This window comes from Choloepus didactylus, chromosome 8 (genome assembly GCF_015220235.1).
Source record: "Choloepus didactylus isolate mChoDid1 chromosome 8, mChoDid1.pri, whole genome shotgun sequence".
In the NCBI taxonomy this organism is placed as follows: domain Eukaryota; kingdom Metazoa; phylum Chordata; class Mammalia; order Pilosa; family Megalonychidae; genus Choloepus; species Choloepus didactylus.
The window spans coordinates 131,076,630-131,103,651 of NC_051314.1; the positions used below are offsets into that span (position 1 = coordinate 131,076,630).

The 27,022-nt window shown below is 36.1% G+C and overlaps 1 protein-coding gene and 1 pseudogene across 5 annotated transcripts in view; both read left to right on the forward strand.

Annotated features, from left to right (window-relative positions):
- Nucleotides 1–27,022, forward strand: part of ERC1 (ELKS/RAB6-interacting/CAST family member 1) — an 805,513-nt gene that overhangs the window by 505,911 nt on the left and 272,580 nt on the right. The gene's annotated exons all lie outside the window — the stretch shown is intronic.
- Nucleotides 23,605–24,106, forward strand: LOC119541280 (annotated as a pseudogene).

The window sequence follows — 27,022 nt, forward strand, 5'->3', positions numbered from 1 at the left end:
GAGTTTCTCAGTGCTTATGCATATAAAAATGAAACCACCAATAGAATTGATGTAGAACCTTGTGTCATTCTAGCAATAAAGTAATATTCATGAAGGAATACATACACTAATTGAATAAATAAAAGGTCATGTTAATCTCATTAAGAATAAATATGTTTAATAGTAAGATGCATTTTAATACAATTTCTCTTCATGTTTGATAATTATTTTCTCAAAATATCTAATATTTACATTGTTTTAATTATATTTTGCTATTAATTGTAATGGTAACTAAATCCACAGGAATTTTTTAACAGAATTATAATCACAGGAAGTAACTAAATTTTAAATTTAAATTTATATACATATTTTTGTTTCATAAAACTATGATAGAGGATACATAAAAACAGTCTAGCACAAAATAAATTCTATTAGCATAAAATTCTAGTGAGGAGTGGGATAGAAACACATGGTCTTAGAGAAAAAGGAAAATGTAAAATTTTAGTCATTAAAGAACATTTTGTCTCTACATTTTTAAATAGATAATGTTGGATTTCAGGTTGTCATAATATTATATTTCATTGGATACTTTCTTTTTTAAAAACATTTTGTTTTATTTTTAAAAACAATTTTTTAAATATCCAAGAAATTGCATTCTTTGCAACTCTTTTAACTTATAATGTTAAAAATTTAGATATCAAGTTACCGTTATATGTATAGGGGCACAGAGTTGTATAAACTCTATACGTGTATGTAAGCAAAAACATTTAGACTCCTAGGCAGGAGTTGATGGCTAAGTAGACTAAATAGTCGCAATGGAGATGGAGAGAATTTAAAGATTTAGAATGTCTTTGGAAATAGAACTGAAAAGATTTGAGGATGAATTGTATGTATGGTAAGGAAGGGAGAGGAATCAAAGATAACCCTCAAATTTCTGGTCGAGAAACTAGACGAATGGTGTTACCATTTTCTGAAATGAGAGAGCCTGTTGAGGGTAAGAATCAAGGCATTGTGCTAAATAAGTGTTAGCTACTTTGTTGTTATCCTATTATTATTACTGCATCACATTTATATCTTCAGCCCAGATCTCTCTTTTGAGATCCAAACTAATAAATAAAAATATTCTTGATATCTTTACTTTGATATTTCATTGACATCTCACTCTAAAACCAATCAAATCCAGAACTTGTGATTCCTACCCTCATACCAGTTTTTCCCTCAGTCTTTTTCATCTCATCTGAGAAAACCCTACAATCCTACTGAAGCTGAAATTAGCCATAGTCATTGTTAGAGGAGTCAGGTCTAAGAAAGGCAGAAGTGATAGGTTGGGTACAGAGATTTTTATCTTCTTCTCAAATGCAGGAGGCCCCTGCATTTAGGAAAGTAATATTACATGTTGGCTATAGGGAATTGACATATGCCCCACACACACACACACACACAAAAGGCACACTCAGGTCCCAACCCCTGGTCCTGTGGATGTAAACCCTTTTGTAAATAGAACCTTTGAAGATGTTGTTACATAAGGTGTGCCTAAACTTAATGAGGGTGGGCTGTAATCCTATATGGCTGAAGTCCTTATAAGCAAAGGAAATTTGGATGCACAAAAAGAGAAGCCAAGGGGAGCAGCCAGAAGCTGGAAGCCAGCAGAACCCAATAGAGAAAGGAAAAGCCAAGGAACCCCAAAGATTGCTGGCCAGCCAGAAGATACTGACCACAGGAGGAAGCAAGCCTTCCAACCTCTGAAACCATGAGCCAATAAACTCCTGTTGTTAAGCCAACCCATTGTTTGGTATTTGTATCAGCAGCCAGAAAACTAATGCAGTGGCTAAGAAACTGGACTTCTGGAGTTAGAAGCCTCTGTTAAAATTATGGTTCCATCATGTGCAAGTAGTGATCTCAGCAGCTTCTGGCTCAGTTCTCTGAACTGTAAAAGAAAGATATCTGCCATCTTAAAGAGATGACACATATATAAAGCACTCATAACGGAGCCTGGCACATAGGAAGTCCTCAATAAACATTAGTTATTGCTACTACTTCTGTTGTTACTACAGCTCCTAGAGGAGAGGTTGTTCTGACCAAATTCTAAGGCCCCAGAGAAACTTTGTATCCATATACCTACTTGGTTGACTCAGCACTATTGATGGCATGCTTATTGTTAAAAATGACACAGGAAAATCCTCTGCCCCACCCCCACCCCTCATCCAGCCTCATACCTTAGAATTTGTAGTGTCTGCATCAACTGAGAATGCCACAGATTCTGGTCTGTCAAGGGAATATATGTTTCCTGGCAAACTAAAAGGTTAGTCAAATGAGCATTGTTCTCATCATTGAATTATTCATTCTCTGAGAGTCTATTTTAGGCCAGTGTAGGCTCTTAATACTCTGCCCATTAGTTTCCATTTTACTTTTAAGTTTTCCTCATAAAAATTGTTTGAGTAGCTTTAGTAAATGGCTGGAAATTTGTGCTGTGAATGCCAAATTATAATGCTGTCTTTCAGTTTTGCTAAATCATGTGTTCTATAGTTTCCATTAGGAAAAAAGAGAAAATGAAAGAGAAAAATAATTTTCTTAGTGCTATTTAAAGTGAAATAAGAGTTGCAGAACATTATGCTTAGACTTTATTCCTAGATGTAAAAAGATACAGAAAATTTAGGATTGAAAAAATTTTTAAAGGATTTAATCCTCTGATCTTAAATTGGAATTGGAAATATCTGTTTGAATTCATGACTTTTCTCTGTCAAACCCACGGACACACTCACATTTCCTAAGTGTATACTGAAAATACCTAGAAAACAGTGCTCATCTCAGTAGCAGTGCTCACTCCTTCCTAGTGCTCAGATTGTCATGAATAAGCACCATTCCCTATCAAAAGGATTTTAATTCTAAACAGCAGTTACTTGAATTTCGTTTGTCATATAGCAAATAACTGGGAATACTTATTTTTCTTCACAAATACTTATTGGTTACTGAAGCCTCTGTAGTCTTTATAGCAGCACTATGCAACAGAACTTCCTAAGGCAATTAAAATATTTTATATCTGTTCTGTCCAATACATTAGCCCCTGGCCATATGTTTCTTTTGAACACTTAATATGTGACCAGAGCCATCTATAGAGTTGAGTTTGTACTTTTATTTAATTTTAATTCACTTAAATTTACATTTAAATGACCACATCTGGGTACTGTATTCGACAGCTCAGCTCCATAGTGTATTGGATGGATAAATGAGTAGATGGATGGATATATACTTAGTTACTATTTGGTTTTTCCTACTCAGCTTGATGAGCTTGATGAGTTGTAGTACTAGTATATACAAGTACAAGCACATTCTGGTATTATTGACCCTTTTTTGTTTTTGCTTTTGGAAAAATATCTACAGTCTAAACACATGTTTGTTAAAAGTGATTTTTCCTTTAAGAAATAACGGTGAAAGACTAGGTTAGTAAAGAACTAGGTCATATTCAGGAGAAGCCATAAGTGTGTGTGTGTTACCCCATATTCATATAACAAGACATTTAAATCTATAGCATAAATGATGGAATTAGGGTAGTGAAAAGGAGGATAGAATAGTTACAGAAGTGAGGAAGTGTCATCTGCATTAGTTGACCCTGAACATGGAAATGGTTGGAATGTGTCACCCAGCATTGTTAAGACTTTAGTGGCTACAGTGATATCATTCATTTATTCATTCAGTAGATGTTTATTGAAAGCCTACTATGTGCTAGAAACTGGGAATGCTTTTGTGAACCAAATGAATGTGGTCCCTTTCCTCGTATAACAAGGGGACCTTATTTAGTGTGAATGGTCAGGGATGGCATCTCTAAGACAGTGATGTGTAAATTGAAATGTGAACAGTAAGTAGGAATTAGTGAGATTAAGAATAGCCAGTTTCAGGATATTTGTTTTTCCCATTGTTTTGCTTTATTTTGTTTGGAAATTTTTTTTATTTAAAATACCTAATTTTAAATTTTGATTTTCAGTTTGAAGTAATTTTAAAGTAAGTAATTTAAAAATAAAAAAGAGATAATTAGGGTTCATGGAGAATTTGGAGTAGAAATGAGTCATGGTTGAGTGGGTGGGTAGATGAGTGAGTGAGTGAATAAATGAATGAAAGACTGAATGTATGACATGAAACTGAAGAGAGGTAGAGAGAAACCAGGTTATGTGGGTTGGTCATGTTAATGATTTTAGATTTTTATCTTAAGCACAGTGGTTAGCCTTTAAATCATTTTAAGCAGAAGAATGATAAGGTCCTCTTCATATTTAAAAAAGATTATTCTGGCAGTTAAATGAAAAATAGAAGGAGAGCAGGGGTGAATGGAGGATATCTATTAGGAAAATATTGTATAATCCAGGAGTATAGTAGGGTGGAGGCAGTAGAGATGGAGAGATCTGTTTGGAGATAGACTCAACAGGATTTGCTGATGGATTGTATGTGGAGAGTGAGGGAGATTCTCTGAAGGAGAATCTAAGTGGTTGATTTTGTTTAGTGGATTTTGGGGGAAACTGGAGGAGGAAGAATTTAAAGTAGGGCTTCAACTTTGCATATGCTAAATTTGAAATGCATGTGACTTCTTTCAGATGAAGAGTTGTCTGGCCATGAACCTACAGAATAGGTTCTGCCAAAGTTCGATGGGCACTCAGGACCAAAAAACGAAGATGGCCACTCCATATAGCAAAATAGTAACAGTTTTTTAGGGACCTTACAAACTGGGAAGCTGGTCCTGGGTGGCCATAGTATGTTCAGAGGAGTACTCCATGCCACCCAGAGGGTTACAGGAGGAGTTAATATGGGGTTAGCACAAGGAGGGCACAGAACCAAATTGGGATTTGCAAGGTCGTGAGTAAACATGTCTCTTTGAAGTTACTGATATGTAGCAGGAGTGGTTCTAGTACAATGCTTAGGAGTGTGCATGTGTGCTTTAAGAAGCACCTACAGGGTTTTGTGGGGTTTTTTTGTTTTGTTTTGTTTTGTTGCCTTATCTAGGAATTTGTGGCTTATCTGGTTTATGGCCTCAAAAGATGTCAAGCAGGCAATTGGACATACAGATTGGGAACTCAGAAGAGTACTCTGAGCTAAAAATATAAATTTGGAAGATAACATGGTTGGCTTTTATTTTTGCACTTTAACTTTGCATTAATTTTTTGCCGAGCTCAGGCTACTTCCAGTTAATCTCAGATGCATGTGAACTAAGAAAGTGCTTGTTTACTCTCTATATTTGTGTGGGCTAAACTTTTGGTGACTCCTTAAATATGTGGCCATAAAACCTGCTCTGACTTTTCAAGTCTGAATTACCTGTAGATATCCCTATTTTATAATACAGTGTTATTATTATTCACTTCCTATCCTTTTAAGAGTCTGTCTCTATCTTCTCTATTAGATGGAAAGTTCCTTGAGGAAAGGGGTTCTGTCTTACTTTTGTATCTTTAAACCTAGCATCATAATGGCATTCAATAAATATTTGTTGAGTGAATAAATGAATGCATGAGTGAATAAATGAAATTTTCTTCTGTCCTCCTATATGTTTGCACCCCTAATAACAGCAGCCTCACTTTCTTTTACTTAACAATTTAGTGTTTAATGTTAATTTTGATTATTTACAGTTGTTATGAAAGCAATATTTTGAATTATTATGTGTTTTTATTCTTTGTATTTCAACCACTATGGTTGATTAATAGTGACCTAGAAAATGAGGTTTGTATTACCTATATTCAGGATAGAAAACTTACAGCTGCTTTTCCACTGGATTTGAAAAAACACTTTTGTTACCTGAACAAAAAAACCCTAAAGATTTAAGAAAAGTAAATATAAAGAATTGATACAGGTACCGTTTATTTAAAAGTAACTTACATTTTGTTAGTGCTTGATTTTAAAGCATTGTAGCCAGAATGGAAAAATAAAATTTAGAAATCATCATTATCCCTGACCTGTTCTTCAGTGGGAGTACAGAGGACATATTATGTCTCAGAGAATGAATGTGCAAAACTCTAGCCCCACTGTTGTTGATCTTTTAGCTAGTGAGAGCTAGCTAAAATCTTATGTAAGCAGCTAGTCTTCATCTCTGAAACAGCAGTGAGCCGTGTTCCATAAAAACATGTAATCATTCAAAACATTCTACAGAGTAGATATAAACAGTGATCAAATTAGTATAAAAGTCTTTTTGTTCTTTTTTCATTTCCTTTTAGTTGGTCTGATACTTCTGATCAGTGTATTTGATGTTAAGTTTTTTAAGATTTGTCTTTTCTACCTCCTTGAAAAATAGTTTTTTAATATTATTATAGTGCTATAATATGTACTATAATAATTTATAGAAGTTTCTTCTTAACAAGGCTTAAATTCTTTTTCTTTACTTACCCTTATAAATTCCTTATAAATCTTGAACCAATTTCTGCATCAGTAGTAACGGTGATTCTTGAGATGAGTAGTTGAGCTATTTAAAAGTATTACAAATACAAACCTATTTCTCAGAACTGTATAGAATCATTCAGTCTTACAAGAAGGTCTGGTTGTGAGTTAGCAACATAAACTGTGCTTGTAAAGCAGTTTTCTAGTTTTTGCAGAAGTCATAATTTTTGGTCAATGCAAAGATATCTTTGAACTGTTGTTCAAAGTTATTTCATTAAAAAAAACTTAGGATGTTATGAAACACAGTATTGATAAACATATGGAAAATACATTTTTAATGTTCTAGGGATCTGAGGAGATATGACAGTTAAGTTTACAATCATTTTCTCTTTGCCATTGTGTAATGAGTTCAGTATTTAAATTGAGCTCTGTCAAGAGGAACCTAGTAAGTTTCATTGTAGACTCTTGCTCTGATGTCAAGGAGTTTGAATCTCTTTTGTTATGGTGACTGGTTATGAAATCAGTCACTTGACAGACCCTGAAGTGAGACTGCTGGAAATACGTCATGTCTGCCTTCATGGTGACAGCTGGCTACAAAACAAACCCCACCAGACCCATTCTGCAATCGACAAGGGACTTCAAAGGCCAACAGGGCTGCCACTTCAAAGAGCATTCTGCCATCTCTGGCTTGTTGAAAGAAGAAGTTAAATGGCTGTACCCTGCCATAGTAGAAATCTCCATGTTTAGACTTCTTCTTTTGATCTCAGAAAGATGTATTAAATGGACTTTCAGTTAAAGGAATGATATAGTCCCTTATAATGGCATTTCAGTCCACTTAATAATGGAAATTACCCAAATATGTTCAAATAACAGCAAGTTGAAAAAGTCAGTTGTCTCAGAGAATGAATGTTCAAAAGCAGAGTTGAAATTCCACGTTACCATTGTGTCCACTTTCACAAACATGGGATAAGTCATTTGGTGAATTAAATGAAACTCCCAGTGTATTTTCAAAATTATCCTTCTGTTTCTCCTTATAATTTTTATCCCTTTTAGTAGCATCAGATCCCGAATGTTGATAGTAAGAATGTCAGACAACTTGTAATTACAAGGCCGATTTAAATGGTTTAAAACTGACATTTGTCCACATTTAGTAACTCTGTGTGTAAAATTTAAAAATTTGAAACTATCTTGTACTATTTAAAGTCATATTTATCCAGTTATGCTGTATACAATTTTGAAATAATTCATCTTTGTATTTAAAAAATCTCAGTTTTAATAAAAGATCAAAATACTAAGAAGCATCTTCAAGAATAATAAGAGTAAAAGAAACAAAATGAATTTTTTTAGAATACTGATAGCCCTAAAAGGTATCTCTTTGATGGAGTCATGTTTGGTATATTTAATAAAGAAAACAGAAAACTTAAATAATATGCAGAAAAAATGTGGAGATTTTATATGTGTTATGAAGTGGGAGCATAGATTGGTTGGAATTTAAAATGCTTTTAACTCTATGACATGATATTTTCTTTATTGCATATTTTCCTTCTCATCCAGTGTATTAAAGAAGGATAAAGTTAAGAATCCTTGGATCTTTTTGCCCTGATTTTCTACTTCCTGATTTCTCTTAAAATTTCTCCTTACATAAAATTTAAAAGTTGAGTTGGCAGAGGCTTTAGCTACGATAACATCCTCTATAATTTTGCCAGATGGGGTCAGTAGACAACAACTAAAGAAATTCTCAGGGAAAATTGAAGCCCCCCGTAAATAACCACATGCCATAGTTTGACCAAAAATCTTTATATACATGAGTAGTTTGTATGAGTAGTTCTTAAAATAATGTATTCTTACATGTTTTTTCTTTTGTTTTCATAGTTGCTCTTGAAAAATTTTGATAATATTGACATTAAATTCTGATAAATTTTAATTTTAATTTTTGATAACATTTTAATAATTTTTATTTTAATTTTTGACAATATTGATAATAAATTTTGATTATATTATTCTTGGTGTTCAGGAAACATCTATGCCTATGAATTTAGACTTTAATGAAATACGTTTGTATTCCCAAAAAAAAGGACCCTGGCTATTTTCAAAGGTTATAAAGAAGTGAAAAATTTAACAGTAGTGGAAAAGAAAACCCTGGCATATCCCAAAATCAAATCCCAGAGATAAGTGCCAGAAGACTATAGATAATTGGTTTTCAAAGTATGCTTGTTTTTATACTTCCATCTAAGTACTGGGAAGCACTTTTGGAATCTGTGTGGCAGATCTGTAACAGATGATGTATAGTTTGCTTGTAATGAGTTCTGGGGGTGTTTGGCCTTTATTCTGTTATCTCCTACTGAGAAGTTTGATAAAGCAAGTTATTGACAACAGAGGCAGTCATCCAAGATATAGCTGGAGGTGAAGCCACGAGAGCCAGATGGCTTCCCACTGATTTTATATGCAGTTTATGTTCTTGGCTGCACCTTCCTGGATGTTTTCAGTGAAAGCTGTTTTCCTGGAGAAACACATAGAGGAGGATTTATCCCACACAATAGGGTTTTGTGTGTAGCATGCTCCAAGTTCTGTTTCTCTTGTTTCCATCTTCTTTAACAAATGAATTCAGAGTCATTAAGTATTAGTATAAAGCCCATTGGATCAGAAGTCAGATGATATGGATTCTATTTTTTGTTCTCTTTACTCTCTGTGATTTACAGCAAGTCCCATAATCTAAGACTGTAGTCTCACCTATAAAGAGGGGATTATTACCTCTACAAGCATTCACTTACTACCTCACATTGAGATAAAGACTTGAAATTGTTTTGGTGGCCTATAAAGACAGCATACAAATGTTGAGCCTTATTATTATGGCCAGAATAATCATTTTGTTTACACACATACACACACACACACACACACACACACAATGCTTATGAGTTCCCTTTTGGTTTCTTTGAGTTTGCCAAATTAACCCCTGTCTTTTTTCTTTCCTTCTTTGTCTTATAGTAAACTTTTGACAAGGTAAATGCCATTTCTTTTGCCAGTATTTTGTTTCTCACCATTTTCCAGAGTTTATAATTGAAATAATGCATTTTCCCCACAAAATGTATATATTATTAATGAAATATCAACTTTGTTTGCTTCTAGGTAGCAATTGTTATTTTTTTTTTTTTTTTTTTTTTTTTAGAATTGCAAATGAGAAAGGCTAAAATAGCTGATTAACAATGGCAGGAACTTTTATTTTTATTGTTAAAAACATAAGGAGACAAGGTTCCCCCCGCAGCGTTGGTAGCCTCCGACCTCCTGTGGAGCCGGCGCTGGGGGAGGGGGCCCGGGCAGGGCTGCAGCCTGGGAGCTAGCGGGGCAGGGAGAAGGGTGGCGAGGGTCCCGAGAAGAGTGCGAACTCGGCGGGCCTGGGGCCCAAACTATCGCCATCATCCTCCTAAGCCCGAAGTTCATCCCCTTGGCTGAGCTTTACCATTCGGGAGATCCCTATGGCGACTGCGACTACGACCGGATATCGTCCCAGAAGATTATCATCTGTTCACACTTGAGTGTAAATTATCCAAGTCAAGCACTTTCTACCTTCTCAGAAGACGGTCTACACAGGACAGCTGAAGTTACTCCTCCAGGAAAGTAGGTAAAAAGCCAGGAACTGCGTGGACTGGACACCACAGAGCAATCTGTCTTTGGGCATACTTCATACAACACTCATGAAAACGTGGAACTGCTGAGATCAGCGAAATCTATAGACTGAGGCCAGACACCAGAGACTCTGAGAGCAGCCAGCCCAGCAGAGAGGAGACGGGCATAGAAGGAAAACAACACGAGAAGCTCCAAAGTAAAAGCAGAGGATTTTTGGAGTTCTGGTGAACACAGAAAGGGGAAGGGCGGAGATCAGGCCTTGAGGCGCATATGCAAATCCCGAAGCAAGGCTGATCTCTCTGCCCAGGGCACCTTTCCTTAATGGCCCTGGTTGCTTTGTCTATTAGCATTTCAATAACCCATTAGATCTCTGAGGAGGGCCGTTTTTTTTTTGTTTTTTTTTTTTTAAATCCTTTTTGCTTTTTCTAAAACAATTACTCTAAGAAGCTCAATACAGAAAGCTTCAAAGAATTGAAATTTGGGCACGTCAAGTCAAGAGCAGAAATAAGAGAGCTCTGAGACAAAAGGCAATAATCCAGTGGCTGAGAAAATTCACTAAACAACACAACTTCCCAAGAAAAGGGGGGTGTCCGCTCACAGCCACCATCCTGGTGGACAGGAAACACTCCTGCCCATCGCCAGCCCCATAGCCCAGAGCTGCCCCAGACAACCCAGTGTGACGGAAGTGCTTCAAATAACAGGCACACACCACAAAACTGGGCGTGGACATTAGCCTTCCCTGCAACCTCAGCTGAATGTCCCAGAGCTGGGAAGGGGGAGCAGTGTGAATTAACAGAGCCCCATTCAGCCATCATTTGAGCAGACTGGGAGCCTCCCAACACAGCCCAGCAGCCCAGAACTGCCCTGGGGGGACGGCACTCACCTGTGACATAGCACAGTCATCCCTCAACAGAGGACCCGGGGTGCACAGCCTGGAAGAGGGGCCCACTTGCAAGTCTCAGGAGCCATACGCCAATACCAAAGACTTGTGGGTCAGTGGCAGAGACAAACTGTGGCAGGACTGAACTGAAGGATTAGACTATTGCAGTAGCTTTAAAACTCTAGGATCATCAGGGAGATTTGATTGTCAGGGCCACCCCCCCTCCCCGACTGCCCAGAAACACGCCCCACATACAGGGCAGGCAACACCAACTACACACGCAAGCTTGGGACACCAATTGGGCCCCACAAGACTCACTCCCCCACTCACCAAAAAGGCTAAGCAGGGGAGATCTGGCTTGTGGAGAACAGGTGGCTCGTGGACGCCACCTGCTGGTTAGTTAGAGAAAGTGTACTCCACGAAGCTGTAGATCTGATAAATTAGAGATAAGGACTTCAACTGGTCTACAAACCCTGAAAGAACCCTATCAAGGACAGCAAATGCCACGAGGCCAAAAACAACAGAAAATTATAAAGCATATGAAAAAACCAGACGATATGGATAACCCAAGCCCAAGCACCCAAATCAAAAGACCAGAAGAGACACACCTAGAGCAGCTACTCAAAGAACTAAAGATGAACAATGAGACCCTAGTACGGGATATGAAGGAAATCAAGAAGACCCTAGAAGAGCATAAAGAAGACATTGCAAGACTAAATAAAAAAATGGATGATCTTATGGAAATTAAAGAAACTGTTGACCAAATTAAAAAGATTCTGGACACTCATAGTACAAGACTAGAGGAAGTTGAACAACGAATCAGTGACCTAGAAGATGACAGAATGGAAAATGAAAGCATAAAAGAAAGAATGGGGAAAAAAATTGAAAAACTCGAAATGGACCTCAGGGATATGATAGATAATATGAAGCGTCCGAATATAAGACTCATTGGTGTCCCAGAAGGGGAAGAAAAGGGTAAAGGTCTAGGAAGAGTATTCAAAGAAATTGTTGGGGAAAACTTCCCAAATCTTCTAAACAACATAAATACACAAATCATAAATGCTCAGCGAACTCCAAATAGAATAAATCCAAAAAAAACCCACTCCGAGACATATACTGATCACACTGTCAAACATAGAAGAGAAGGAGCAAGTTCTGAAAGCAGCAAGAGAAAAGCAATTCACCACATACAAAGGAAACAGCATAAGACTAAGTAGTGACTACTCAGCAGCCACCATGGAGGCGAGAAGGCAATGGCACGATATATTTAAAATTCTGAGAGAGAGGAATTTCCAGCCAAGAATACTTTATCCAGCAAAGCTCTCCTTCAAATTTGAGGGAGAGCTTAAATTTTTCACAGACAAAGAAATGCTGAGAGAATTTGCTAACAAGAGACCTGCCCTACTGGAGATACTAAAGGGAGCCCTACAGACAGAGAAACAAAGACAGGACAGAGAGACTTGGAGAAAGGTTCAGTACTAAAGAGATTCGGTATGGGTACAATAAAGGATATTAATAGAGAGAGGGAAAAATATGGCAAACATAATCCAAAGGATAAGATGGCCGATTCAAGAAATGCCTTCACGGTTTTAACGTTGAATGTAAATGGATTAAACTCCCCAATTAAAAGATATAGATTCGCAGAATGGATCAAAAAAATGAACCATCAATATGTTGCATACAAGAGACTCATCTTAGACACAGGGACACAAAGAAATTGAAAGTGAAAGGATGGAAAAAAATATTTCATGCAAGCTACAGCCAAAAGAAAGCAGGTGTAGCAATATTAATCTCAGATAAAATAGACTTCAAATGCAGGGATGTTTTGAGAGACAAAGAAGGCCACTACATACTAATAAAAGGGGCAATTCAGCAAGAAGAAATAACAATCGTAAATGTCTATGCACCCAATCAAGGTGCCACAAAATACATGAGAGAAACATTGGCAAAACTAAAGGAAGCAATTGATGTTTCCACAATAATTGTGGGAGACTTCAACACATCACTCTCTCCTATAGATAGATCAACCAGACAGAAGACCAATAAGGAAATTGAAAACCTAAACAATCTGATAAATGAATTAGATTTAACAGACATCTACAGGACATTACATCCCAAATCACCAGGATACACATACTTTTCTAGTGCTCACGGAACTTTCTCCAGAATAGATCATATGCTGGGACATAAAACAAGCCTCAATAAATTTAAAAAGATTGAAATTATTCAAAGCACATTCTCTGACCACAATGGAATACAATTAGAAGTCAATAACCATCAGAGACTTAGAAAATTCACAAATACCTGGAGGTTAAACAACACACTCCTAAACAATCAGTGGGTTAAAGAAGAAATAGCAAGAGAAATTGCTAAATATATAGAGACGAATGAAAATGAGAACACAACATACCAAAACCTATGGGATGCAGCAAAAGCAGTGCTAAGGGGGAAATTTATAGCACTAAACGCATATATTAAAAAGGAAGAAAGAGCCAAAATCAAAGAACTAATGGATCAACTGAAGAAGCTAGAAAATGAACAGCAAACCAATCCTAAACCAAGTAGAAGAAAAGAAATAACAAGGATTAAAGCAGAAATAAATGACATAGAGAACAAAAAAACAATAGAAAGGATAAATATCACCAAAAGTTGGTTCTTTGAGAAGATCAACAAGATTGACAAGCCCCTAGCTAGACTGACAAAATCAAAAAGAGAGAAGACCCATATAAACAAAATAATGAATGAAAAAGGTGACATAACTGCAGATCCTGAAGAAATTAAAAAAATTATAAGAGGATATTATGAACAACTGTATGGCAACAAACTGGATAATGTAGAAGAAATGGACAATTTCCTGGAAACATATGAACAACCTAGACTGACCAGAGAAGAAATAGAAGACCTCAACCAACCCATCACAAGCAAAGAGATCCAATCAGTCATCAAAAATCTTCCCACAAATAAATGCCCAGGGCCAGATGGCTTCACAGGGGAATTCTACCAAACTTTCCAGAAAGAACTGACACCAATCTTACTCAAACTCTTTCAAAACATTGAAAAAAATGGAACACTACCTAACTCATTTTATGAAGCTAACATCAATCTAATACCAAAACCAGGCAAAGATGCTACAAAAAAGGAAAACTACCGGCCAATCTCCCTAATGAATATAGATGCAAAAATCCTCAACAAAATACTTGCAAATCGAATCCAAAGACACATTAAAAAAATCATACACCATGACCAAGTGGGGTTCATTCCAGGCATGCAAGGATGGTTCAACATCAGAAAAACAATCAATGTATTACAACACATTAAAAACTCGAAAGGAAAAAATCAATTGATCATCTCAATAGATGCTGAAAAAGCATTTGACAAAATCCAACATCCCTTTTTGATAAAAACACTTCAAAAGGTAGGAATTGAAGGAAACTTCCTCAACATGATAAAGAGCATATATGAAAAACCCACAGCCAGCATAGTACTCAATGGTGAGAGACTGAAAGCCCTCCCTCTAAGATCAGGAACAAGACAAGGATGCCCGCTGTCACCACTGTTATTCAACATTGTGCTGGAAGTGCTAGCCAGGGCAATCCGGCAAGACAAAGAAATAAAAGGCATCCAAATTGGAAAAGAAGAAGTAAAACTGTCATTGTTTGCAGATGATATGATCTTATATCTAGAAAACCCTGAGAAATCAACGATACACCTACTAGAGCTAATAAACAAATTTAGCAAAGTAGCGGGATACAAGATTAATGCACGTAAGTCAGTAATGTTTCTATATGCTAGAAATGAACAAACTGAAGAGACACTCAAGAAAAAGATACCATTTTCAATAGCAACTAAAAAAATCAAGTACCTAGGAATCAACTTAACCAAAGATGTAAAAGACTTATACAAAGAAAACTACATAACTCTACTAAAAGAAATAGAAGGGGACCTTAAAAGATGGAAAAATATTCCATGTTCATGGATAGGAAGGCTAAATGTCATTAAGATGTCAATTCTACCCAAACTCATCTACAGATTCAATGCAATCCCAATCAAAATTCCAACAACCTACTTTGCAGACTTGGAAAAGCTAGTTATCAAATTTATTTGGAAAGGGAAGATGCCTCGAATTGCTAAAGACACTCTAAAAAAGAAAAACGAAGTGGGAGGACTTACACTCCCTGACTTTGAAGCTTATTATAAAGCCACAGTTGCCAAGACAGCATGGTACTGGCACAAAGATAGACATATAGATCAATGGAATCGAATTGAGAATTCAGAGATAGACCCTCAGATCTATGGCCGACTGATCTTTGATAAGGCCCCCAAAGTCACCGAACTGAGCCATAATGGTCTTTTCAACAAATGGGGCTGGGAGAGTTGGATATCCATATCCAAAAGAATGAAAGAGGACCCCTACCTCACCCCCTACACAAAAATTAACTCAAAATGGACCAAAGATCTCAATATAAAAGAAAGTACCATAAAACTCCTAGAAGATAATGTAGGAAAACATCTTCAAGACCTTGTATTAGGAGGCCACTTCCTAGACTTTACACCCAAAGCACAAGCAACAAAAGAGAAAATAGATAAATGGGAACTCCTCAAGCTTAGAAGTTTCTGCACCTCAAAGGAATTTCTCAAAAAGGTAAAGAGGCAGCCAACTCAATGGGAAAAAATTTTTGGAAACCATGTATCTGACAAAAGACTGATATCTTGCATATACAAAGAAATCCTACAACTCAATGACAATAGTACAGACAGCCCAATTATAAAATGGGCAAAAGATATGAAAAGACAGTTCTCTGAAGAGGAAATACAAATGACCAAGAAACACATGAAAAAATGTTCAGCTTCACTAGCTATTAGAGAGATGCAAATTAAGACCACAATGAGATACCATCTAACACCGGTTAGAATGGCTGCCATTAAACAAACAGGAAACTACAAATGCTGGAGGGGATGTGGAGAAATTGGAACTCTTATTCATTGTTGGTGGGACTGTATAATGGTTCAGCCACTCTGGAAGTCAGTCTGGCAGTTCCTTAGAAAACTAGATATAGAGCTACCATTCGATCCAGCGATTGCACTCCTCGGTATATACCCGGAAGATCGGAAAGCAGTGACACGAACAGATATCTGCACGCCAATGTTCATAGCAGCATTATTCACAATTGCCAAGAGATGGAAACAACCCAAATGTCCTTCAACAGATGAGTGGATAAATAAAATGTGGTATATACACACGATGGAATACTACGCGGCAGTAAGAAGGAACGATCTAGTGAAACATATGACAACATGGATGAACCTTGAAGACATAATGCTGAGCGAAATAAGCCAGGCACAAAAAGAGAAATATTATATGCTACCACTAATGTGAACTTTGAAAAATGTAAAACAAATGGTTTATAATGTAGAATGTAGGGGAACTAGCAGTAGAGAGCAATTAAGGAAGGGGGAACAATAATCCAGGAAGAACAGATAAGCTATTTAACGTTCTGGGGATGCCCAGAAATGACTATGGTCTGTTAATTTCTGATGGTTGTAGTAGGAACAAGTTCACTGAAATGTTGCTATATTATGTAACTTTCTTGGGGTAAAGTAGGAACATGTTGGAAGTTAAGCAGTTATCTTAGGTTAGTTGTCTTTTTCTTACTCCCTTGCTATGGTCTCTTTGAAATGCTCTTTTATTGTATGTTTGTTTTCTTTTTAACTTTTTTTTTCATACAGGTGATTTGAAAAAATAAGGGAAATTTAAAAAAAAAAAAAAAAAAAAAAAAGATGTAGTGCCCCCTTGAGGAGCCTGTGGAGAATGCAGGGGTATTCGCCTACCCCACCTCCATGGTTGCTAACATGACCACAGACATAGGGGACTGGTGGTTTGATGGGTTGAGCCCTCTACCATAAGTTTTACCCTTGGGAAGACGGTTGCTGCAAAGGAGAGGCTAGGCCTCCCTGTATTTGTGCCTAAGAGTCTCCTCCTGAATGCCTCTTTGTTGCTCAGATGTGGCCCTCTCTCTCTGGCTAAGCCAACTTGAAAGGTGAAATCACTGCCCTCCCCCCTACGTGGGATCAGACACCCAGGGAAGTGAATCTCCCTGGCAACGTGGAATATGACTCCCAGGGAGGAATGTAGACCTGGCACCGTGGGACGGAGAACATCTTCTTGACCAAAAGGGGGATGTGAAAGGAAATGAAATAAGCTTCAGTGGCAGAGAGATTCCAAAAGGAGCCGAGAGGTCACTCTGGTGGGCACTCTTATGCACACTTTAGACAACCCTTTTTAGGTTCTAAAGAATTGGGGTAGCTGGTGGTGGATACCTGAAACTATCAAACTACAACCCAGAACCCATGAATCTCGAAGACAGTTGTATAAAAATGTAGCTTATGAGGGGTGACAATGGGATTGGGAAAGCCATAAGGACCAAACACCACTTTGTCTAGTTTATGGATGGATGTGTAGAAAAGTAGGGGAAGGAAACAAACAGACAAAGGTACCCAGTGTTCTTTTTTACTTCAATTGCTCTTTTTCACTCTAATTATTATTCTTGTTATTTTTGTGTGTGTGCTAATGAAGGTGTCAGGGATTGATTTAGGTGATGAATGTACAACTATGTAATGGTACTGTAAACAATCGAAAGTACAATTTGTTTTGTATGACTGCGTGGTATGTGAATATATCTCAATAAAATGATGATAAAAAAAAAAAAAAAAAAAAGAAATAACTGAAACTGAAGAATTGTAACCTATAACATTTTTTGAAATTTGCTCTTTAACTACTTGTTAAATTTACTTGGAAAATTATCACTTTTATGTATATATGTTATATCCTACAACAAAAAAAAAAAAATGAGGAAAAAAAAAAAAAAAAAAACAAAAAAAAAACATAAGGAAACACTATAAAGCCATTTTACTGAAACTTGTCGTTTTATCTTAGAAGAAGTTCCGAAGCCCTAAATTCTTTGTTCTCTGTTGGTGAGTTTATAGCTAGTGAAAGGATCACTGTTTTCCGTAATAAAATGCAGTTCATATTTTCTCCATTTGAAATGACCCAATCATTTCAAATCAAGAAGGAAATTTCTTTCCAAAAGTTGGACAATTTATATAACCATTCAGCACTTACTTTTATTCCATTGTCTTGATTTACTAGCAAACCAGGAAAAAAACTTTTTCAGAAACTTATCAGAGGTCAAAGTTCAAAGGAAAGTCTTGACATCCTAAATCTATTTGTATTTGTCATAAACCCTAATAAAATATAAAGAGTTCACAGAGCCAGATGCAGAAGAAAGTATAAAATGATGGTTGCCACATCTTCTTTGTTACTGCTGCTGGAGGAAGGAGGAGAATGTGATCTGTTATTTGGATTCTTTTTATCCTTTTTGCTTCTAGGAATACAGAAGAGCTATGAAGTATATGTGGTGTCAGGAAATTAACTTTTTGTTATTCTTGATTCTGGTACATGTTTGTTGCTGAAATAAGCAAATTGTTGGAGACAGTTAATCAAACAGGACTCTGGAAAAAAAAGTTTGTTTCCATTGTTTTAATTCAGGTTTTTATTTTTTTTAGCTATGATGCTATTTTGACCAAAAAACACCTAAATAGAATTGGTAGTGAGGTAAATATTAACCCTTCTTTAAGCGTCTTTCCAACTTCAGTGACACAGGATGATGAGAATCATAGCAGTCTGGGTGACATTTGCTTTGCTTTGAGAATATGGGTCATTTTTAGATGTTTGATTTTTCGAGCTCCTCTTAGGAGTTATGAGTGCTTATAATAGGATTTATCTACCCAAGCCCTCTAAATTGATTAAACAAACAGAAAAATAAAAACACCAACAAAAAGCAGAAAATCAATATGGCTTATATAAGAAGCAGTTGTTTCACACTGTCTTGTTTCCACTCTCTTCTTAAATTTATCTTCAGTTGCAGAACATAATGTTGCCAAACATAACATTACTGGAAATTTAAAGGCAGTTGCCAGTGAAGGAGTGCAGCACATCAGTGAGAATTTACCTCCTCTACAGTTCAGCTTAACTGTATGAATACTTATAGTCTGTATGTTCTTATAGAAACATCCAGCATTGTTCATTGTCCTTTGGGAATGTGAGCCACATTTTGACAGATAGTAAAACTATTTTGTAAATTCCCCACCCAAGGAGCACATTAATTATTTAAAGTGTCATTTGCTGATTATTATTCGTTCTCACAAACCTTTGGCGGTACTGATTTAATGAAAACATGCTGCAATATATAAAAAGTAAAGAAATCTAGTGAATCCCAAATATGAATTCTGGAAATGTGGTTTCTTCTTTTGTGCTATATCTGTGGCTCCTACTTGTGTGTGGTTCCTTCATGAGGACAGGAGTAAAAGATAACCATAGTACCTGACAAGTCCTACATATAACACAATTATGAATTCAGTAGTATCTTTTCCTGTTAGGTTATCTCACGAATCGCTTTCAATGTCTTGTTTTCAATAAACAGTAGAAAATTATTATCAGCACTAATTATGTATGTCATAGATGCATTTGAATGAGGGCTGAAAGAAAAAAATAAAAAAATGTAAATTCTGTGGTAGCTAATTTATTTTGAAGTTGTGATCCATTAGGATTAGTGCCTACCTTATTCAAAGAAACTAGTGGAGCTAATTTCACTGAGCCTCTCATCCTGGATTTTCCTTGTTCTCATTGTTTGTGATACATTGGTGTTTTTTTGTCTTATTTTATGGGTATGGGTTTTCCCATCTTAGGGCTGCTCTGCATTTTGGGCCTTTAAGCTGAATGCCCTTTTCCTCCCCATCTGCTCTTTTGACCTTCTTGAAGAACTTGCTCTAGGTCCCCAAACTATTCAGATCAGGGCCTCATGTTACTTTTCCTCATGGCATACTGTTTTTCTTGCATAACACTATTCATGATTAATAATTACATAGTTATAAATTTTATTAATGATTATATCTACCTCTGAACTCTTAAGTTCAAGGTAGGTATGGAGATATTTGTTTTATTTTCTCTTCTGCCTCAATGCATAACACATAGTGCCTGGCACATGGTGGAAGGTAAAGAAATATTTTAGAGGGTAGGAGAGATGGGAGAAAAAAGGACAGAAAGATGCAAGAGTGGCGTGGGAAAACTTCCCAGACCAACTCGTTAGATTTAACTTGTGGAAAGTTGTTTTAGGACCTTGTTAGTGAAAACTGATACTTCATAGCAAAAAAACCATTTACTGAATATCATAGAATCAGGCTGCCTAGGTTGGCATCCTAGCTCTGCCTTCCCTGACTGTGTGACCTTGGACAAGGCACTTAAACTCTCCATAAAAATGAGCATAATATTACCGAATGCTTTATAAGAGCATTGTGAGGATTTAATGAATAAAGCACTTCGAACAGTTCATTTCAAAGGATTCAAATAATGTGAGTTGCCATTATATTATTATTATTATTATTGTCATTAATACAATAGCTATAACTATTATATAGCTATATAATTCCAAATCCATAAAATTCTGTGCATGGTCTATGTCTTGACAACGGTAAGAATTACCTTGCATTAGCAAAAAGAACATACTGGGACAGCTGTCCTGTAAATTTTGAAATTATTTCAAAAAGAAAGTTTTAAAAAAATACTGAGAAACAGAATATTTCTAGTATAAATACTGACATACAACAGTTTAGGAAATGTAAGTTCAAATTTTCATTAGTGGTTGGGGAGTATCTAAGGATGTTTCTTAGAAGAGAATGGTAGAATTTGTTTCTTTCTTTCTTTAGTTAAGTCCTACTAATACTTCAAAAATGCTTCCCAACTAAGGAGCTTGGTAACTCTCTTTTTTGAAATTGGAAAAACGAATGTGTCTAATTTTAGAATTTTGTTCAGTTCATGAACAATAGTGGACTTTACATGAAAATATGACTTATATGATAAATGTTCAATCTCTAGGTAATCTTTTTATACCACTCCCTCTTTTTCTAACCATTTTCCCTTTGGAGACTTGTGCCTCTTACCCTCACAAGAAACTATAACAAGATTTTCCATAAGCATCTTGGAAACTACAAAAGTATTTTGCTCTCGGTTATGGAACGGAAGAAGGTGGGAAACTTGAAGGTACAGCCTTTGCCAGCACCTGAAGCACCCAATTGCTTTTTTAAGGAATATGGATCTGTGGTAAAGTCATAATTCATTCCCTTCTTATTCTGAATAGAGGTTTATTAGCTTGTGATTTAAGCAAACCATCTGGTCCTGCTGGCACTGCATACTGTCAAGCCCAGTGCCTTCTCCTTAATATGTTACTTGAGGCAGTAAAATTACATACTTGAATCCCAGCTCTAGCTTGAGCTTTTTGTTTGTTTGTTTCTTAAAACAACTGCTTTTGAGAATCTTGCTGTGATCTGGAGCAAATTTTAAAACTGTGGAGAATTTCTTCATTGTTTAGTATGGAGTTTATCTCTTCTTTAATTCTACTCACTTTTCATTACCTTCATTTCTTAGTGAATATACCCAATACTGTACAACAACTGCTGTGTGGTAGGCGTGTAATGGAATACATATCCAAGTGTTTCTAGCTGAATGTGTTCTCCTGGATGGTGGAAAAGTAACGGACAGTGAAGTAATTCAATTTAACCTTGAAACTTTTTCCCTGGATTGGAGCCAGAGAACTAATCAGATGATTAGTTGAAAATCCTGGTTTATGGTACCACTCTTGCCTTGAATACTAAAATTCTTTGAAACTTATTTGGATATATGTGTAATCTGAGGGAGACAGAAATACCTTGAGAGTCTGCCACTCAAATGGATGGGAAAATTAGGCAATCTTTAAGAAATTTGTACTTTACTGACATGCAAAATTCTGGAAGTAAAAGTTTTGGATGAAAAGTAGTATGTGTCTGCAAACATGGCAGACTCAATGCCAAAAAAATAACTTCCACAGAAAAAATTGAAGATGGTTGATAATGTGTGCATTTATAAGTTGGCCAGAAACTGAGAAAATCTCAGGCCAGGAAATAAGTAAGCAAGGAATCCAAAGATAAGGATTTAATAAACTAGTGAATGTGAATATTGGTTTTTAGATCCTAACAAAAGGAAAGATCCAGGGCAGCCCAAGGTAGAGAATCTAATAGGCAGCCTTCTTCACCCAAACACACAAAGATGTAACCTTACAAGGATGTACTGGCAAAGTGTGGGTTAATTAGAAATAAATCTTATTCCCTATCTCCACTGGAGAATGCAAGGAAAATTGTCTCAAACTTGGGTGCTGAGTGAAGGACAGAAATTCTTCCCTGCTAATTCACAATTATGAGTTGGTTCTCTCATGTATTTCTGGCCCCAGTTCACCCTGCTTAGTGTCCAAAAATATCTCAATCTGGGAATTTAGCTTAAAAGTAGTTCAGGTTGGGTCTTACTCCTAGGTATCTCTAGAGGAACCCACTTCAACTAAGGCTTCAAAATGTTTATGCAAAGTACCAGGGAAAATGAACATCACAGAGTTAAAAACAAATGAATGAATAAAAAATGAACATACAATAAATATAAATAAATTTACAGAAAAAGAATTAGATTAGTGGCTATATAGGGCTGGAAGGATAGAGGGATTGAGAAGTGACTAATAAGGGGTATGGGGTTTTTCTCTTTGGAGTAATGAAAATGTTCTAAAATGATTATGGTGATGAATGCCCAACTCTGATTATACTAAAACCATTATTGATTGTACACTTTGGATGGATTGTATGGTATGTGAATATATCTCAGTAAAACTGCTTAAAATAAATAAACATAAGAATACAAAATATAAGGGGTGACAATGAACAGTCAGAACTGAATAGTTTAAATATTAGAATGATCAGACACCTCATCAATTAGCAATTAAGTATTGTTTAATATTAAAATAATATAAGAAAGACTTGAAAATGAGTAAATAATAAATAAATTTGAAACAGGACCAGAAATAACAAGAAATGAAAAATATAATACTTGAAATGAAAAACTGAATGAATGTCACAACAGATTAGACATAGCCAGGATGAGAATTAGTGGACTTGAAGTAAGAACTAAAGAAATTGCATTGAATACAGCCCAGTATAGGAATGAAGAGGTATGAACATATGAAAGAGGAGTTAAAAGATGTGTAGGATAGAATAAGATAGTTAACGTGTTATCTAATTAGAATTCTAGAGGGAGAGGACATAGATGATGGGGTAGAGCTAATATTTAAAGAAGTAATATCTTAATTCACAGAGTCCAAGAAGTCCAACAAATTCCAATATGATTGGAGGAGGGAGAGAAAAGAGAAGGAAGGAAGGTCTTCAAAGGAGCAAGTTAGTCTGACAGCTTCTTAATTAAATTAGCAGAAGGAAAAATAGTTTTCAAGAATTCAGGCAAAATGGAAATACATTCAACAGCAACAGAAAATTCCCAAGAGCAAACCCTCATTAAGGGAAATTCTAAAGAATATTATCCATGCAGAAGTATTCTGAGAGAAAAGATTTGAGCTGTAAGAAGATATGAAGAGCAAAGAAAGTGGTACACAAATGTGTTAGTTTAAACATATTGAATCTTAGGATAACAAAAAGATGAATGATCTCTTGTGGAGGTACCAAAAAAAAAAAACCCTGAAATACATGACATCAGTAGGATATAAGTCTTGAGAATATTTGGAATTAAATTCTTTTAAGTGTTTGTGTTGGGGAAGAAAGGAAAAGATACTAATTAACTTCAGATGTTGTTATTTTGTTAGGTTTCAATATTTGTGTTACAAATTTCTATGGTAGGTCAACTATTCAACATGGAAGCAGTGGTCGATAAGCTAGAACTGATGGCCATGGATCCTTAGAGGAGATCCTTCTCATCAGAAATTATACAGATATATAAAATTGCTAGATATTACTGGGAATTTGCAGGTCCCTGTCCCCATAAGCTCATGGACCCCACATTAAGAACATCTACCTGCCTTTCACAGTTCCAGAATGCTAACTCTGATCTGGATTACATTTAATACAGGATGGAATATGAAATCAAGACTAATCATCCTGTTTCAATAGGCGAGAAAAATGCAGTTACTCCCTTAAAGGAATTGTCAGCAATAAAGTTTCAATATCAGACTCTGCATGCATGCTTTAAACCAGCTGCTGTTGAGCAGAGAGACTAAGAGCCACATTTGTGCTACTTTGAATAAGACTATGACCACAACATAAGAACTACAAAAGCAAGACCTGGAGCTGTTACCACTGACTGAAGAAGAGAAAAGCGCAGCAGAACGATTGAAATGTCATATACCAGACTTGTGAAGAAACAGGCTTGCAAAAGGGGATACTAATGGAGAAGAGATTAGTTCCAGGGAGATTTAGAAAAGTGTCTTGTTAGTACTTTCTGACTAGATGTCAGAGAATGCTGGTGAGGGAGAAGAGGTTTTGTCTTGGGTGACTGGATAATAATGCCTTTCACAAAAGAAGGTAGACATTATATGAATAAAGTTCAGACAAAAGAATAGAGTAGGAGTAAAGGGATTTAAAAAAAAAATTTTTTTTTTCTGTGATAACAACAGGTAGACAGAAAAACTAGAATGGAAAATGATGAAACAAATAATGCAAGACAAGAGATGAGGAGAGATGGCAGGGGTGGGTAGTAAAGGTTGAACAGATAGAAAGCATAAATAAAATTCCAGAAATAAATCCAAAAATGGCTGTGATTACAGAAATGTAAATTGGCTGGGTAGCCAGTCAAGAGATTTGACTAGGCATTTCAAGGAATAAGAAGCACAGATGGCCCCTAAACAAATGAAAGATGTTTAAGCCCACCAATAACCAGGGAAATGTAATTAAAATTATGTTATTCCATTTCACATCTATCAGTTTGCAAAAAATTAAACATCTTGACAGCAAGATTTGTAGAACAGTAAGAACTCTCATATACTCGTTGGAGGTGTAAATTGGTGAAACCACTTTTGGAAAACAGTTTGGCTTTACCAAGTAAAGAAGTTCTGCTAAGTATATATCTTCAAGAAACTCTTGCACATATATATGTACTGAGACAAGGTCATTAACTTTTTTCTTAGAACATTTTTTATTGTGAAATATAACATATATATGGAGAAAAGTGATATATGGAGAAAAGTGATAAATTTCAAAGTACATTTTAACAAGTAGCTATAGAGCAAATTTCAAAGGATAGTATGGGTTATGGAGAAAAGTGTTATATATGGAGAAAAGTGATAAATTTCAAAGTACATTTTAACAAGTAGCTATAGAGCAAATTTCAAAGGATAGTATGGGTTAATTTCTTCATGTTGTAAAGGGTGTTGACATTATAGGGTAGGGAGATACAACTGGTTGATATTCTTGGAGAGACTGGTACCTCTGGGTTTCAGGGCTTATCTCGCTTAGGAACAATCTGGAGGTTTTAAGTTTCTGCAAAATAAACTTAGTGAAACATTTTTATAGACTCAGATAGAGCCCTGGGTATTCTTCATGGTTTTCAGGAATACTGCTAGTTTGGGCTTGGCATACCATGGCAATTTGGGATATCTAGCTGAAGCTTTCATAAGAGTAACCTCCAGAATAGCCTCTCGACTATATTTGCACTCTCTTATCCACTGAACCCTTATTTGGTTATATTTCTTTTCCCCCTTTTGGTCAAGAAGGCATTGTCTGTCCTACAATGCCAGGGCCAGGCTCATTCCTGAGAGTCATGTCCCACATTGCCAGCGAGACTCACACCTGGAAGTCATGTCCCACCTAAGAGGGAGAGTAATGAATTTATTTGCAGAGCTGGGCTTAGAGAGAGGCCACATCTGAGCAACAAAAGAGGTTCTCTGAAAGTGACTCTTAGGCCTGATTATAGGTAGGCATAGCTACCCGATTACATAAATAAGTTTCATAAGAGTAAGCCTTAAGATTGAGGGTTTGATTTATTAAGTTGGGAGCCCCTAATACTTGAGAGAATATCTGGGATTTCCAGTTGGGAAATTGAATAGTTCCATATTTTTTTCTCCAGTTCCTCAAGGGACTTTTCTAATATTTTTTTATTATCTACCCAACATACTCTGGAATGTATCAGGATATTACATTAAGCTATACTGAATTATAAGATCTCATTCCCTATTATAGGCTCCATGTGTTTACATTTTTTAAATGAACTGGCCAAACAGGTTACATAAGATTGTGTGCTACAGAAATTTAAATTATGGACAAATTAAACCTCTCTTCCTTTAGTCTCACACAGAAGATGAAGTTTTAAATTACGAACAATATTATCCTTTACCCTGTATTCTGATTCACCTTAGTCCTAACCAGATCCACTTCATTCATATCTCAAATTGAAGTCTGATCTCTTTTTTAGCTTCTTTAACATTGTTGTATGGAGTAATTTTGACTTTCAGAGCTGCAGAACTCGAACTCAGTCTGAGGTTTCACACAGGTACCCATTGATCTAGGGAACTATGTGGTTATACACAAAGAGCACAGCATCGCAGAATTTAGAAACAACACTTCAAACTCAGGAAGAAATGTAGCTGCTGTAAGAGCTTACAATCTAGGTCCCACTTTTATTATAAGTGTTTTCTAAATGACACCATACAATATTTGTCCTTTTTGTTTCAGGCTTATCTTACTCAACGTAATGTCCTCAAAGTTCATTCACCTTGTTGTATGCCTCATGACTTCATTCCTTTCTGTAGCTGCACAATATTGCATCATATGTATACACTGCAATTTGCCCTTCTGCTTATCAGTTGATGTACCCTTTGGCCACCTCCATCCATTGGCACTCATCTGTGTGCAAATGCCTATTCAAGTCCCTGCTTTCAGTTCTTCAGAGTATATTCCTAGTAACAGCATTGCCTACTCATATGGTGACCCTGTATTTAGCCTCCTGTGGATCCGCTCCATAACCCCCCAAGGGGCTGCACCAATCTGCTTCCCTACCAACATTGAATAGGTATAACTCACTCTCTACATTGTCTCTAGCACTTGAATCTTTCTGTTTATTTATTATTATTAATTTTTAATCTTCAGATTTTGTTGAAATATATTCACATAGCATATATTCTATCCAAAATCAACAATCTTTGTCTCACAGTATCCTCACTTAGTTGTACGATCTTCATCACTCTCAATTTTAGACAATTTTCATTGCTCCAAAGAGAAAAATAACAGATAGACACAACCATACTAAAGAGAAAACCTGAAACTCCGGTAACTCTTATC